This window comes from Erithacus rubecula (genome assembly GCF_903797595.1).
Source record: "Erithacus rubecula genome assembly, chromosome: 23".
Taxonomy (NCBI): domain Eukaryota; kingdom Metazoa; phylum Chordata; class Aves; order Passeriformes; family Muscicapidae; genus Erithacus; species Erithacus rubecula.
In genome coordinates this window covers 15,039-29,323 of record NC_136675.1, presented here as the reverse complement: position 1 = coordinate 29,323, position 14,285 = coordinate 15,039, and the positions used below count along the sequence as shown (strand labels likewise).

Genomic DNA, 14,285 nt, shown 5'->3' with positions numbered 1-14,285 from the left:
GGCAGCTGCTCTCCTGAGAGACAGAGCAGAGTGACACAGCTGCAGCCCCATTGAACACAGATTTTTACAAGAGGAAAGGCAGGACCAAGTCTCAGAGCAAGGGTGATAAAAGATGGGTTGTCCAGGGAATATTATCTATGACTCTCTTTTGGGCAGTGCCAGCAGTGTCATTGCTGGGGTGTAACACTGCTGCTTCACAGGCAAGCTACAAGGCACCCTCAGTGGCTTGTCTGGGGCCTAAAGATGATAGGAATAATGTAGATTTTCCAATAATAGTTAAGAAAAAGTAGCATCAAAATAATAAGGAATGCAAACTACCATAGCAAGATTTTTAAAAGTAGCCTTTCATTTACCTTTATGTCTACCATACCTGCCCATCCCACACTGATGTTATGCCACATGACTTCAATAATTTTCTGCAGAAATAATGTTAATTATGGCTCTGGTCTTGCAAAGCTGTTGTATGGGCACAAGCTTTCTCTTAGAGATCAAATAGTTATCAAGTCCTGTTATTGAGTAGACTATTAACAGTATTTTTTTTTAATGGCAGCCCACTCTAAATCTTTTTAAAGTAAAAATAATTTGCTCATTTTGTTTATCATTTCCTGGCTTAATGCTGTTAACAAATGAGATGAGGCATAGATGCCTCAGAGATGCTAAAAGCTCACTCTGAACTCTATTCATACTAGCATGTCTCTTAACACCATAATTTCCCATCTTTATCTCCATGGATACCAAGAAAAATACAGAGGCACAACAGAAAACAAAACAAAAAATTAAAACCAGCCAAGTAATTGCACTCATTTGCTGTAGGTTTTAAATCTCTTTCTCCAGCAGGAAGTCTTCCCTACAGATTTCAGTGAGGAGCAGCTCACCACTCTCACAGAGAGTGCTCACCACTGCACATGGGAGGCAGGGAAAGGCAGAGGCTCTTTTAGTCACCTGGGCTGCACAGATGCTGCAAACTGAGGCTTGAGGCAGCAGGGTTACTCCTCTTTTACCAACACAAGGCCTGCTGCCAAATTAGCCTGATTCCTCCCAGCTTAGCAATTAAAGGGGGCAAAGGCAAACCTGTGCTCTCCCCTGTTCCATGTTGGAACAGCTGCAGGGGTGTGAGAGTCCGTCTGAGCCTCTCGTCTGTTTCTGCCCAACGACCCTCGCCTGAGGCCTGCACTGCCCAGGGTTGGGAGGAACGCCAAGTGACTGTTACGCAGGTGATGCCTACCAGGACTGGTTTCTCATGACAACTAGTCATGGGGAGTTTACACAACAAGCTCCCACAGATGAAAGACAATGGACTGGTCAGTATGGGCTGACCCGCATGTGTTCATGACGACAAAGGTGGTCTGATATGCCTTGAAGCGTCCTGTTTCCACCTGTTCCCCGTGTAACGAACTCCACATACAATAGTCCATAAATCTTCCCACCTTTTGGCCAGAAGCCACTCGCTTTGGGAAAGGACTATAAAAGTGACTTTCGCAAAGGAGACCCCCGAGATCTCCCCAGACGGCAACAGATACCTACCGGCCGACTCCACGAGGATTCGTCTGCCCGTCTTGGTAGCTATAATCCTGACCCCCCCCCCCACCCTCTGTCCCACTATCGCATTTTTGGTTGGCACTAAATAAAGTGCATTTCTGTAGAAGTAAACTGGTTTTGTCCCTTGCTGTGTCTTTTGCACTCTAAGATCCATAAAAGAAACAGTCGCGACTGGCTCTTGAATTGGGCGGACCGTGACAAGGGGCTATCAGGGGTCCAGGTCAGACTTTCCTGGAAAGATGACAACTCCCCCAGGCCTGAGCTGGTAATACAGACAGACTACAAGAGTCAATTACCACAGTGCACAGATGATACAAACCAGAAGATGAGCAGCTGTGGATTTTAAAGCTTAAATAGGCAACATTTACTCTGATCCCCCTGCACATATCAGAGTGAAGGACAAACTTTACATACTACTGAGCTTATCAGCTTGCATTTGGCCAAATGCAGTTTTTCCTCCTGCACTGGGGTTGTTCTGTGTTAAAGCCACTTTCCATACAGTCACATTGATGAGCACTACCACTAAGAATTAAATCATGCACAGGCCTTTGGCTTTCCCCTTGTTTTTTGTGGCCAGAGAAGAGATTATTCCAGCCATTTACACATTTCAACCATGTATAAACACAGCAGCCTTGCTCACAATTATCAGTTCTATTCCAGACCCTGGGATTGACAAATTATATTCTGATTTTAACAGAGATAAGCCTGATGGCAATGCTGGTGAGGTTTTGCCAGCACCCTTATGCTCATAGCTGGGAAAGCCTCCCCAGAGCACTGGCTTCTCACCCTGCTCCAGTTTCAGATTTTGCTGCCCAAGAAGTCTAGCTCACTGTATGGCAAACCTGACTGTGACTTCTAGGGAAGCAGGAGCTTCCCCAGCTCCATTAGGCTCCATGTACACCTCCTGGCTTCCTGGAAATAATATTTATTTTCCCAGTGATCAACTCTGAAAGACAGCAAGATGTCAAAGTAGCTGAACCACTGATGTAAAATGGATTAGAAGCACATGGGTATTAAAAAATTTTTAAAAGTGAGAATATTTCTCCATTCCTTTCTTATTACAGTACAATGCACTCTCATTGCTCTTTGCTCTGCAAAAGCTTTTCCTAACTTGCTAAGAACACCTGGTTATCATGGAGGGCCTGTGCCTAGCAGGAGCAATTCTTGGGCAGGTTTTCCAGCTCTCCAGAAAATCTCCTCGTGGGCTCAGGCCCTGCTCTAATAAGCAGCAAGGCGGAAATTGAGCTCTCCAATGAAAACAGCTATTGGTTTATTTGTTTGGGTTTTTATTTCGACATAGCAATCTCCCTACAGGCACTCTAGGAAAGCACAAGAGGAATGTTTCTTCTGTGAAATGTAATTAACATCGTTTTCTTCCTGTTGCAAAGTGTAATTGCAAATATAAACCAACACACAGGAGAATGGGGTTATTTTGGGTGATGGTTTTGTGCAGCAAAATACGGTGACGAGTTTGGTTTGTCAAACTGAAGACAGGGCAGACGTCTCTCTCCCTTCCTGTTTAAGCCAGTGGTCTGGGAAGGGCTGCCATAACCTATAATGACAGTCAGCTCACCCAAAGAAACTTGTTTCCCCCAATCTATAAATGCAGTTTTCTGAAGGCTGAACACGTGCCAGAACATGCACATGCTTTGTGATCCGGTGTGACAATGCAAACCCTGATTTCAGACAGAGCTGTGTTAAAACTTACATAAAAATGCCTCAGTTCTGACAAATCTACTGCCTTTCAATACCTGAGAGGAGCCTACAAGAAATCTGGAGACTAACTGTACAAGGGGGAATGGCTTTAAATTGACAGAGGGCAGATTTAAATTGGATACTAGGAAGAAATTCTTTACAGGTTGACCAGAGAAACTGTGGAAGCCCCATTCCTGCAAGTGTTTAAGGCCAGGTTGGATGGGGCTCTGAGCAATCTGGTCTAGGGGAAGGTGTCCCTGCCCATGGCAGAATTAGATGGCCCTCAAGGTGCCTTCCAACCCAAACTACCCCATGATTCTATACACCTTCTCACACACAAATCAGATGAGGGTGTGGAATATCCTTTCAAAGAAATGAGCCAGACTTTCCTCTGCAAAAGCATTTGCTAAGAGCCTGGCCAAACATGGCATAATCTTCATATTTCACTGGGTATTTGTGCTTGCTCTTCAGGTGGCAAAGCACTTAAACCTGTACATGCTGAGCCCCAGGAGCTGCTGAGAGCAGTGGAGTGTGGCACAGAGGGACTGGATGGATGGCTGCAGCCCAGGGAAGCAGGGCTGAGTCACCTCCTGCTGGAGGTCACTTCACCCAGATGGGCAATTCCCTGCAACGTGTCCCCACATGCAAAACATATAATCCAAGAGGAAACAGGGGACTGAAATAACAAATGGTTTACTTTCCCCTGCTCTCCACACCAGGTCAATCATTAAACATAAATGAAAATTTGCATTCCACCAGAACAAACCCTCACTAGTAGAAGTAGGCATTTGCTCACAGAACTTGTTTGGGTCTGGGCCCTACAGTCATTACTATAAATCTTTTTGAGCCAAAAAAACATCAGCTGCTTTCTCTCTTATCTTCTTCATTCACTACAGGAATATAAAAGTGAACACTCTGTCTTCCATCCATAAGACAAGACACTGCAGCACAGGTGGTCTGGCTGATAATGAATAAATCACTGGGAAATAGCAGGCAACAATTTGCACCCTGAGGAACTGCAGACCAGTCAGTGCCCCTTCAGTGCCTGGAAAGATCCTGGAGCACATCCTCCTGGAAACTGTGCTAAAGCACATGGAAAATGAGGAGGGTGATTGGTGACAGCAAATGTGGCTTCACTAAGGGCAAATGCCTGGCAGATCTGGTGGCATTCCACAGCAGAATTACAGTATTGATGGATAAAGGAAGAGTGACTGACATAATCTTTTTCAAAGCATTTGACACTGTCCTGCACAACATCCTTGTTTCTAAACTCCAGAGGTGTGTTTTGATGGATAGACCACTCAGGGCATGAAGAAGTGACTGGATGGCAGCATGCAAAGCTACAATCAACAGCTGATTGTCCACCTGGGTACCAGTTATAAATGTGTCCCTCAAACAAATCACTGAAATGAGAGCAGGGTCCAGCCTGAGCAGTGCTCTACTCATAAAAAAAAGGGAGTGAAACTCACACCAGTCACTGAAGCACATCTGTCCAGTACAAGCTTTGCCTTGCTGGGGGGTCTTTAGGCACAGCTCATCACTGCAAGACAGAACAACCCCAAATAAAATTATTTCTCAGGCACACAAATATGGAATATCCAATAGCATAGAAGAACACACGTATCTATCAGTAAGTGCTTTTATATGAACTGAATTGAATTATATCAGCATTTTCCTAGAAACTGTACTGGAAAGTAATTCCTGTTTGGTTTCTGCAAGAAGGGGAGGCAAACAGAGTGAGCTATGCCACATACCTTGACAAAACCTCCCTCTTGTGCCTGGCATGCTGACAGATCAGTTGCTCTTGCAGCAGGCTCTGGAAATACAAATCCTAACTGCAGAAAGAGAAAGAAACAACATCACCATTGTCCTTCTGATACAAGTCACACCCAGGGATTGGTTAGCAGAAGTGGAGGGTCAAAGAGAAAGCAAACAAGCCAAATACCTCTTTTTTTTTCCAGCTGATCCTCATCTCCTGGAGGGCACATCACAGCAGCTGTTCTAGACTGTTCTAGACTGTCACCTATACACAGCCAGCTGTGTACAACCCACACTGAGTTGTTTACAGCCTCAGGGCTTTATCTGCCCTTGAAAATGTTAGCTTTTGACCTGTGCCTTTATATTTCTTCTATCTCTGTACCCTTAAAAACCTTTTCTGTGGTCCTCATGGCTACTGGAATTCTTCTGCACACCCAGAGAAGCAAAATAGCTCTTTTGAAAAGAGTCTGACACAGCAAGTCTGTGCCAGAGCCCTGCACTGCTCTGCCTCCTGAGCCCAGCATCCCTAGGAAGGGGTCCCCTTCCTTGCCCCTCTACAGTACCCTGGATAAGGCTCTGACATGAAGCTGTGTCCCTGTGTCACTGTGTCACTGTGTCCCTGTGTCCCTGAAAGCATGGTCTTTGAAACCATGGAGAGAGCCAAGGCCAACACCAGCTGCTGCTGAGGCTTTTGTACCATGGGGCTGAAGTGTTTTATTGCCGCCATTAAAAATCAAGTGATTTAATCTCACTGGTGTCCTAATGCATACCTTGTTAACTAAATGTCATTTTCCAGTTAGCCATGAACTATTAGACTGCATTCATGCCTTTAAACAAGCAGGACTTTCAGGGATTAATTGTGCTGCAGAGCTTGCTGTGCCAAACCCACTAGCACCTTCCCTTCCTGCCAGGTGTGCCAGAGCAGACAGGATGATCCAGGACAGTGCCTGGCCACAGACCTCAGTCCGTGGGGCATCAACCCTTTGATTTTCCCCTTCCAGAAGCGGATGCAGCAGCCAGTGCAGAGAGAATTAAATTTTCTCCCCCACCTCAAAACTCCTCCGGATGACACCAACGCCCTGCAGCTTCCCTCCACATCTCCATGTGGAGAAACACAAACCCACACCCCAATAAACACCTCCACTTCCCAACCATGGGAAGGTTTCTCTAGCTCTGGAAACCCAGGCCTGGGCAGTGTTTGAGCTGCTTGGAGGAAGGACACAGATTAGTTTTTCCAGTGACCATAGCCATGCTTTGCTCTTTTCTGGGGTTTGACTTTCTGCTTTAAGTGGCCCAGAGCCAGGCAGCACTAAGTAAGCAATAGCAAAGGTATAGCATAATTCCTGTTAAAAATCTACTCCTGGCTCTGCAAACAGGAAGGTAAAAGGTTTGCAGGGTGGATATTGGTAGTGGAGACATCCTCTTCTGTTGGGAGAGGGCAAGAACATGTTAGACCGTGTGTGTCACAGCATCTCACCTTAAACACACTCAGTACCCCACCCAGACTAAGGGAGAGGGCACAAAGGGAGGTCAGAGAAAGGCAGAGTTTCCTGACACCCGTTCATTTCCAGGAGCACTTACTCATTGCTGGGAAGTGCTGAGAACAGCAACTGTTCCCCAGTTCTCGCACAGAAAATCCCATCTTGCTCCCAGGCATGTGTCAGAGATTGTTTCCAGTGACCCATGAGAGCTGGGAGGCCACAGCAGACACTGGGTCCAAATGAGATGACAAAATCATCATCATCTGATTGTGACTCACCTCAAGCAGCTTAGTTTTGGGCAATTAGCTTGGAGACCAACATCCCTCCCTCCTGTTAGTGATTTACACCTAACATCCCTGCCTGTTAGTGATTTACCTTAACCTTTGGGCACAGGAGCTGTCTGCAAAACCCAGGGAGTTTTTCCAGGGAAACTCATCCTGAAAGTCCCTCCTTAGCTGCAGCATGAACCTTGCCCTGCTAAGTGGAGTCAGTACCTGTATCAAGTAACCTACAGGTCTTTAACATCAACTTTCTCATCACCAGTGTAGCAGTTATTTACTTTGTTACAGGGGATTATTTCACTGCAAGAACCATTCCTTTGCATTAATGATCATTATTCAGATGCATTAATGATAAACAGGAGTAAAAGCAAAAATTTTCCAGGCAGCAAATGAAACTCCAAGATATGCCAGGCCATGGCAGCACTGGGTCTCTTGTTGTTTCCCCACAGCCTTCCCCACAGCATCTTCCTTTCATTTCTGTTCTGGCTCATTTCAAAAAGCATAAAATGAAGCTTGGGAGCATGAAAGAACCAGATACAATGAGTAGGAGACTACTGCACGAAACTGATATCCAAGGAATTTCATTAAGGAGTCCCTCAACCCCATTTGGCTGAGAATTTTGGACAGTCAGAGCAAGGAGGTAGCACCAGTTTACTCAGGCTGGAGCAGAGGAGGTGGGCACTGACAGAGGGCAGAGCAGGAAAAAAAGAAACACCAGGGTGGAAAAGCATAGTGGAAAAGGCAAGGCTGGAGAAACAGCAGTGGGAAAAAAGGGTTGAAGAGGAAAATGCCAATAGGGCAGAAAAGCCAGAAGGCTGGGATGGGAGAAGGCTCGGAGCACAGGTAGCTGAAGAAACTGGGCTGGAAAAGGGGGAGGGAAAGCAAAATAATGATGTGGAATTCACTCCATGAGGCTGAGCTGCTCAACAAGAGGCAGAGCTCAAGCAGAGGGAAAGAGCATGGCCCTAAACTCCCCTGTCCCCCCAGCACCCCACAGCCTTCTGCACAGTGTGGCAGTGGTTTCTGCTGGGGCAGGTCTGGCAGTGTCTGTGCTCCTGCATCAACTCTGCTCTCATGAGCTTGATTGCTCAATTAATATATTATCCCCAAGAAATCTGCCTTGTAAGCCCTGCCTTAAAGCTTGGTGTGATCTGCACAAAACATTTAGTGTTAACTGCTGTTTGTGGCACAATCCTGGTGCTCCTGCAGTGCTCTGAATTTCCATAGCTTCCCTAAGGGTGTCCCTGTTATTGCTGGCATGTGCAGCCTACACTGCCATCAGGACTCCACTTAAATACATGCCAACTGGAACTATTTTATCCAATTTCTCAATCCAAGGTGGAGAGCAGCAGTGCTGGCAAAGACAGAGGTTAAGAAATGTTGAGAACCTCTGCCTTTCCAGTGTTGCTGTGATTAACTCACCTCTCCTTTTTAACACTGGGCCAATATTTCCCTAAGGTTTCTGCCTGTTGTTTATGTATCTAAAGAACCCTTCCTGGCAGTTTTCAACATCTTTGGCCAACTTCAACCCAAGCTGAGCTTTTGCTTTTCTTACAGCATCTCTGCAGTTTTAGTAGTAGGAAGAGATGCTCCTCATCAAGGATGTGGGATTATGACCTGGCCAAGATAAAATGTGTTTAACATCTGACAGCTGATCCACATCACCACTTCTCATAGCAGCATCGCCTGTCCTTGCCAGACAATCATTGCATGCTTTTGTTAGGTTTCTATATATGCTCTTTTCTGTAAATTTAAAGAGGACCTTCCCTTCCAGTAAATTACAGCTTTCCTTTGGCTCTCAGGCCAGTCTGCTGCTGGTGTTTTCATGCAGCCCAACCTGCTTGTGTTTGGCTTTTCCGAGACGCTGACTGCGGAGAAGGTTAAGCAGTTTAGTGGTTGAGTGGCTGCTACAAAAACAAACCTACAGATTTCTGATCTAGAACACCAAAAACAACACACTATAGAGAAACAGCCCAGCTGGAGCCAAGTATATGTGCTATTGCATTACACACCTCTGGTGTTTATTTACAAAGCCAGCCAAGTCGGGCTGCCATCCCTCCTCAAACGTCTACTTTGCATGCCCAGAAATTGTCCTTGGATCAAGTTTCTGGTGGGAGGAGTGGCTCAAGTAAGATCTGTGGCCAGCAGGCTTCTCCAGCACATCTTCCCAGAGGTGAAACACAGGTGTGAAGGGTTGTTCACAGCTGCTGTGGGCTCTGAGATACCTGGGACAACACCGGGGTTTGGCACCTGTGTCACAGGCAGAGTGGGAGCTTCAGACAGAGTTTATTAGAGAAGCCCTCCCTTAAGTCACCAGATGTGGAAAGAAGCCCCTTGCTCTTTGAACTCCTCAAAGAGGAGCCTAGTCCCGGTCTGGGATCCAATCTTGGTCCCACTCTTTGTCAATGGTTTATGTCCAAAGGATTATAGAGGTGTAATTCAGCCTTTATCCAACTTTGTCCAGCAGCAATAAGGATGGCAAACCAAATATACTCATAAAAATAAAATGGATGATTCATTTAAATTGGTTGCAATAATGACATTGAAAAAAAGGGCTTTAGAGAATTATTCATAGCACAGTAGGTAGCTACAACTAGAAGTATAGTGCACTGGTCCTGAAGCAATATTGAAGCAGTTGTAATAAGCAATTATATTGAATCAATTATGAAAAGAACAAGCACTTCTGACTGATCAAAACAAGGGGTTTATTTCCACCTGTTAAAAGAAATCTCTGTCTACCAGCAGAATCCAACATAGATGAGCAGACTTGATTATATTTCAATCAATTAAAATTTATTAATGAAAAATTCAGGGAAAACAGAACCTTATACAATAAAAACTACATACACATAGAAAAATACCTATCCCCCTGATAGGTAAGTATCTGACAATCCATCTTAGACTGTCTTGAAAAATAAAAGAACTTATATATAAATGGGATGGTATTGTCCTCGAGTGAGACGTGTCTTGCAGGTTGGGCAAAACCCGGCAGTCCGAAGGGCCAAAGGCAGGCACCGGCTGCAGAAAACATGGCCACACAGTGTTGACAAAATCAATCGTCCTCCTTGCACAATCTAGAGGAAAGGAAATCACAACAGGAAAGAATTTGAGTTTGCTGCTTTACAGGAGTGTCTGCAATCTACCAGTTACTGCTGAATAATGGGAACAGGTTGGTCTAGCAGTGCCTCCTGGGCAAGGGCTTCTCCCTCTACACCAACAAGAAATAACCTTTAGAGCCCCAAAGCAAGGTCTGTGCTTCAAACCAGCCTCCCACAGCATCCCAATCAACCAGCTGGGTTGTGCAGCTCCCCTTCTGCCCCATTCCCCTCCCACCAAGCTGGAAAGATGAGCACAGGTGGGTCCTTACCTGTGGGTAATAATCCATGCAGATCGGACACCTAATAGTACCCGCTGGCCAAGAACTAGAGAGAACAGAACCAGAGAGAACATGTGGCTGTTTATGTCACCACACATGGGGGTCATGGCACCTAAAATGCCATGTAAACTCTGCACTGAGCACCCATGACACGCTGCCTTTGGGGAGCCCTGCATGTCCTTAACCCTCAGTTTGCTCTGTGTAATACTGAGTGTGGGTCTCCCAGCCTCACCTAAACAGAGCAGGAAGGCATGCTGTAACAGAGAAGCTTGAGATTGAAGGGAAAAATTATGCCTCTTTTATATTAAGTTCTCTCCTATATTACCTTTCAGTAATCCAAATCACACCAGCTTTATTAAAGCCTGCACAGAAGATGTCCAGCTGCTGCCAAGCCATCAATACCAATGAAATAATTTCCTTACCCACTAGAGCCTGGCATGAAAAGAAAATGGAATGCATTGTGAACTATGGCCTGTGCCTAATCACCCCTAAACTTTTGTGTGCAAAGCTTTCCATCTGCCTTGGGCTGCCTTCCTCTCCTAAAGTAAAAATGGTATCATTTGATCATCATGCAGCATGGGCTGTGGTTGTCATTGAAAGAGGGAAATAAGTAGAGTAAGTGAAGGTTTCAAAGGTAAGCCAGGCCACAGCAGTAAAACCTGGTCCTGTCTGTATGAAAAACAAAAAGCAAAACTCAGTGTGTGGTAGGTCTTGAGGCATACATACTCTGAACTTTCAGTTTCATCTTCTGTTGAATCCCCTTCTTCAGATGCTGAATCAGTCACAGACACATCATTATCTGTTGCTTCATCTTCCTCATCATCATCATTCAGGACAGGGTTGTCCAACAGCAACTGGCTTCTTTGTTGTTCATACCCTGCAATTTAAATTCAAAAAGTTACATCTATTCTTTACCCTCTCTCTTTGGAACTACCCTTTAAATAAGTTATTATAAATAGTCTGCAATGGTTCCTATTTGAAATGGACCCTATTCAGCTGAGTTAAAAGCAATCTTAAAGAAACTAGTTCCCCTAAACATTGAGGTTGAACCCTTCCACACATTGTGAATATTCTGCTACAGACCAACCCAAAACATTTCTTCTATTCACTCTACAAACAGCTAAAAATGTTACTTGAGAGAGTCTCAGTGTCCTACATTCCACAGAGTTAACAAATCTGCCTAATACAGGGAAGCTCCCTTCCACAATTCTTACTAACAGAGTCTGCTGGGGTCCTATGGTGTTAAGGTCACTTGAAAATTATAACACATACAGTTCAAAGGAGACACATTTTTAATGGCCTGGTAACACCCAAAGGGTGTTTGCTTTTTAATTCTTAGAATATACATGCAACAATGATCTCTGCAACTGCCATGTCCATGTAAGAATAATCAAGCACTAATCAATTGAAATTACAGAAAATGTCACCAAATTAAACTTCTTTCCTGCATAAGCATTGAGCAACAACTTCTGTTGTGGAGATTTTCCACTGTTTTCCATAGCAGCTACCAGACACAGATGGGCTCCATTCTTTAGCCAGAGGCTTTAGCACTGTTCTTTGCCTTTTGCTAAATGTAGTTTCAATCCCTGCTGATAGAGGTGGTTGAAAAGGACACAGAAAAACTAATGATTATATTTATAACAATCCCATTATCAACTTTAAAATGTAAACTCACCTTCAATAAGCTTGCATCAGTGCATATGGGGAGAGAGAAAAAAGAAAATACAATTAGACTTTGGTGTGCAGCCCTGGTGTTACATACTAACACCAGCTCAGCCAAGCAGTTACAACAGATGAGATGAAGCATGTTAGGCTATCACTCTCTAATTTTGGTTAAGAACATTAAAAGTTGCTGCTGCCCATAAACAAATAAGAAGCTGCTGCTGGTTCTCCTCCTACTGCTGGAACAGGATAGAAAGAGAGGCAGCTTCAGAACCATCTGAAAACCTTCCTCCCTCCTCCCATTTTGGTTTCCAAACTGGATTTTGACTGGAGGAGGTTTTTTCTCCCTCAATTTTTCCCAAACAGGAAAATTCATATTAGATGAACTGAAGAAAAGAAGGAAAAAAAAAAAAAAAACCTGAACAGGGATTGGGATGAAAGAATTCCAGTTTGCTGCTCTGTGGGCACCAGGCAAATACAACTCAAACATCTGCAAGCTGGCAGCAGCTGCTAGAAGAATCTGGCACACATCTGCCAGTGCCACCTTGGCTGGACTTTCCCCCTCTGGATGCACCAGCAAGAAGTGACTTGCAGGGACGAGCTTGGAGCTTCAAAGCCAGAGCTGTGCTTCAGGCCAGCTGCCCACAGCATCCCACACTGGCCAGCTGAGCTGTGCAGTTCCCTCTCTGCCCAAAATCCCCCTCCCACAAAACAGAAATGATGGCAATACATGGATCCTTACCTCTAAGTACTCATCCACCGAGTTTGGAGAGCTGAGAGTATCTGATGACCATGCACTAGAGAGAACATGACCAGAAAGAACATGCAGCCATGACTTTCAGCACACAGAAAGGGTTACTGAGACATAGAATGTCAGAAATTAAAACATCCCCTACTCTGACTTAGCAATACCCCATCCCAGCAACACAATCATTCCAAAAACTCTTATGTACTGCAAGCATTTCAGCTCATCTCAAGCAATTATGTAAGACACACTCATTAAAGATTTCATGAACAGAGAAGAAAAATTTCTGTCAAATTTTGCTAGGATTTCTTCTTTTTAAATTTTTTAAGTAGTTCTCTTCCAGATAGGCTACTATATTCTAGGCCATAATATCACAAAGAGCCCAAAATTTGTTTAAAGACATTTTGTACCCTATGACAGAAACCAGACTTTAGAGAGACACTCTCTCTCACATACCTATTGCTGTTTCTTCCTTCCTCTTCATCATTTGCCAGTAGCTGTGAAGCATCATCTGCTGCTCTGGACACAGGTGTGTGCTGCTGGTTTTGCTCCAGCTGCTAGAATAGGTAAGAAACAGAGGTAACTTAGGAATCACATGAACACCTTCCACCCTGCTCCTCTGTTTCAGTTCCCTTATTTGATTTAGGCTGGAAGTGTTTCTTTCCCTCTTTTTACACAAATTGGAAGATGGCCATAAAGTCTTTGTATGAGATGAGCAGCTGCTTAAGAAAAAAGTCCAACCCATCCCCACTTTAATTTTTGCAGAATTGGAGCTGGGTCATGCAGATTCTCCCATAAAGTTCAAGGCCTTTTCCAGCATCACTGCTGTGTGTTTCTGCTTTGCACAGCAGCAGTGGCTACCCAAAACTCAAGGGATAAACTACCCTGGTGGCTGGATCTTTGTAAAATACATCTTGGAGTAATAAATTGAACAGAATTAATAAACTTGTAATAGTTCTTGAAGTAATAAACAATTTGTGCCCCAGCCAGCTACAGTTTTGCTTGATACCTCAGTGACAGAAGTACCTCAAACCAATGTTGCAGCTTAAACACTTCATATTTGGAAAGCCAAAGGCTTCTTTCCTTTTTCTTTAAATCAATGGCCTATATCTTGGGTATCTCTAGAACAGCTTCAGCTTTTAATTGGCTCCTTCTGTTCCATTACCCATGATTGCTACACATTCTCCCCAAGTGTTGGAGCAACAAGGTCTTTTAAATTACTCTTCCACTCTCTGCAAGTGATACTCAGAGATGCTGCTGCACTCACAGATGCATTTGGGGTTAACTAAAGTTAACCTAAGCCTAAAGTAGGTAAGTCAGAGTTCTATTTCAGCCCTGAATGTCAGACTGAATATTTGGATGCCAGCAGACAGGCCTGGCAGCACAAAGAGAAAACTAATTGGGCTGTGAGATGGAGAGAAGTGTGTCATTCACTACTTACCACAACACTGCCAGAATCATTGCCTGTTAGATCGCTGTCTTCAGAGTCAGAGGAGTCAATTGTGACAACAATGAATGCCCCACCATCTGAAAACCAGAATGTTAGAATCAATATCATCAATTATAGAGGAATGAAAAGGGCAGCCCCAGAGGAAAAGGCTGAGGTAGAATTTATCTCTGCCCTGGGTCTTTTCACAAATGTGTCCAACATTTCACTTCATCTTTGCTCTCAACAGTCCACACAAGAGCTTTTCCAGCCCTGTCCTCTGCAAGAAAGAGTGGCTGAGCTCCTCACACAGTTCTGTTGG

General features: G+C 44.4%; 2 long non-coding RNA genes across 2 annotated transcripts; both read right to left on the bottom strand.

The window, feature by feature from the left end:
• Positions 1-9,661: 9,661 nt before the first annotated feature.
• LOC306811853 lies at positions 9,662-11,008 on the bottom strand. Its single transcript, XR_013776752.1, has 3 exons — positions 10,857-11,008; positions 10,122-10,176; positions 9,662-9,828 (listed from the first exon to the last, which is right to left on the bottom strand). It is a non-coding gene; the product is annotated as an uncharacterized lncRNA (long non-coding RNA).
• Positions 11,009-12,471: 1,463 nt separating this feature from the next.
• LOC306811782 lies at positions 12,472-14,050 on the bottom strand. Its single transcript, XR_013776733.1, has 3 exons — positions 13,979-14,050; positions 12,994-13,094; positions 12,472-12,589 (listed from the first exon to the last, which is right to left on the bottom strand). It is a non-coding gene; the product is annotated as an uncharacterized lncRNA (long non-coding RNA).
• Positions 14,051-14,285: the final 235 nt, after the last annotated feature.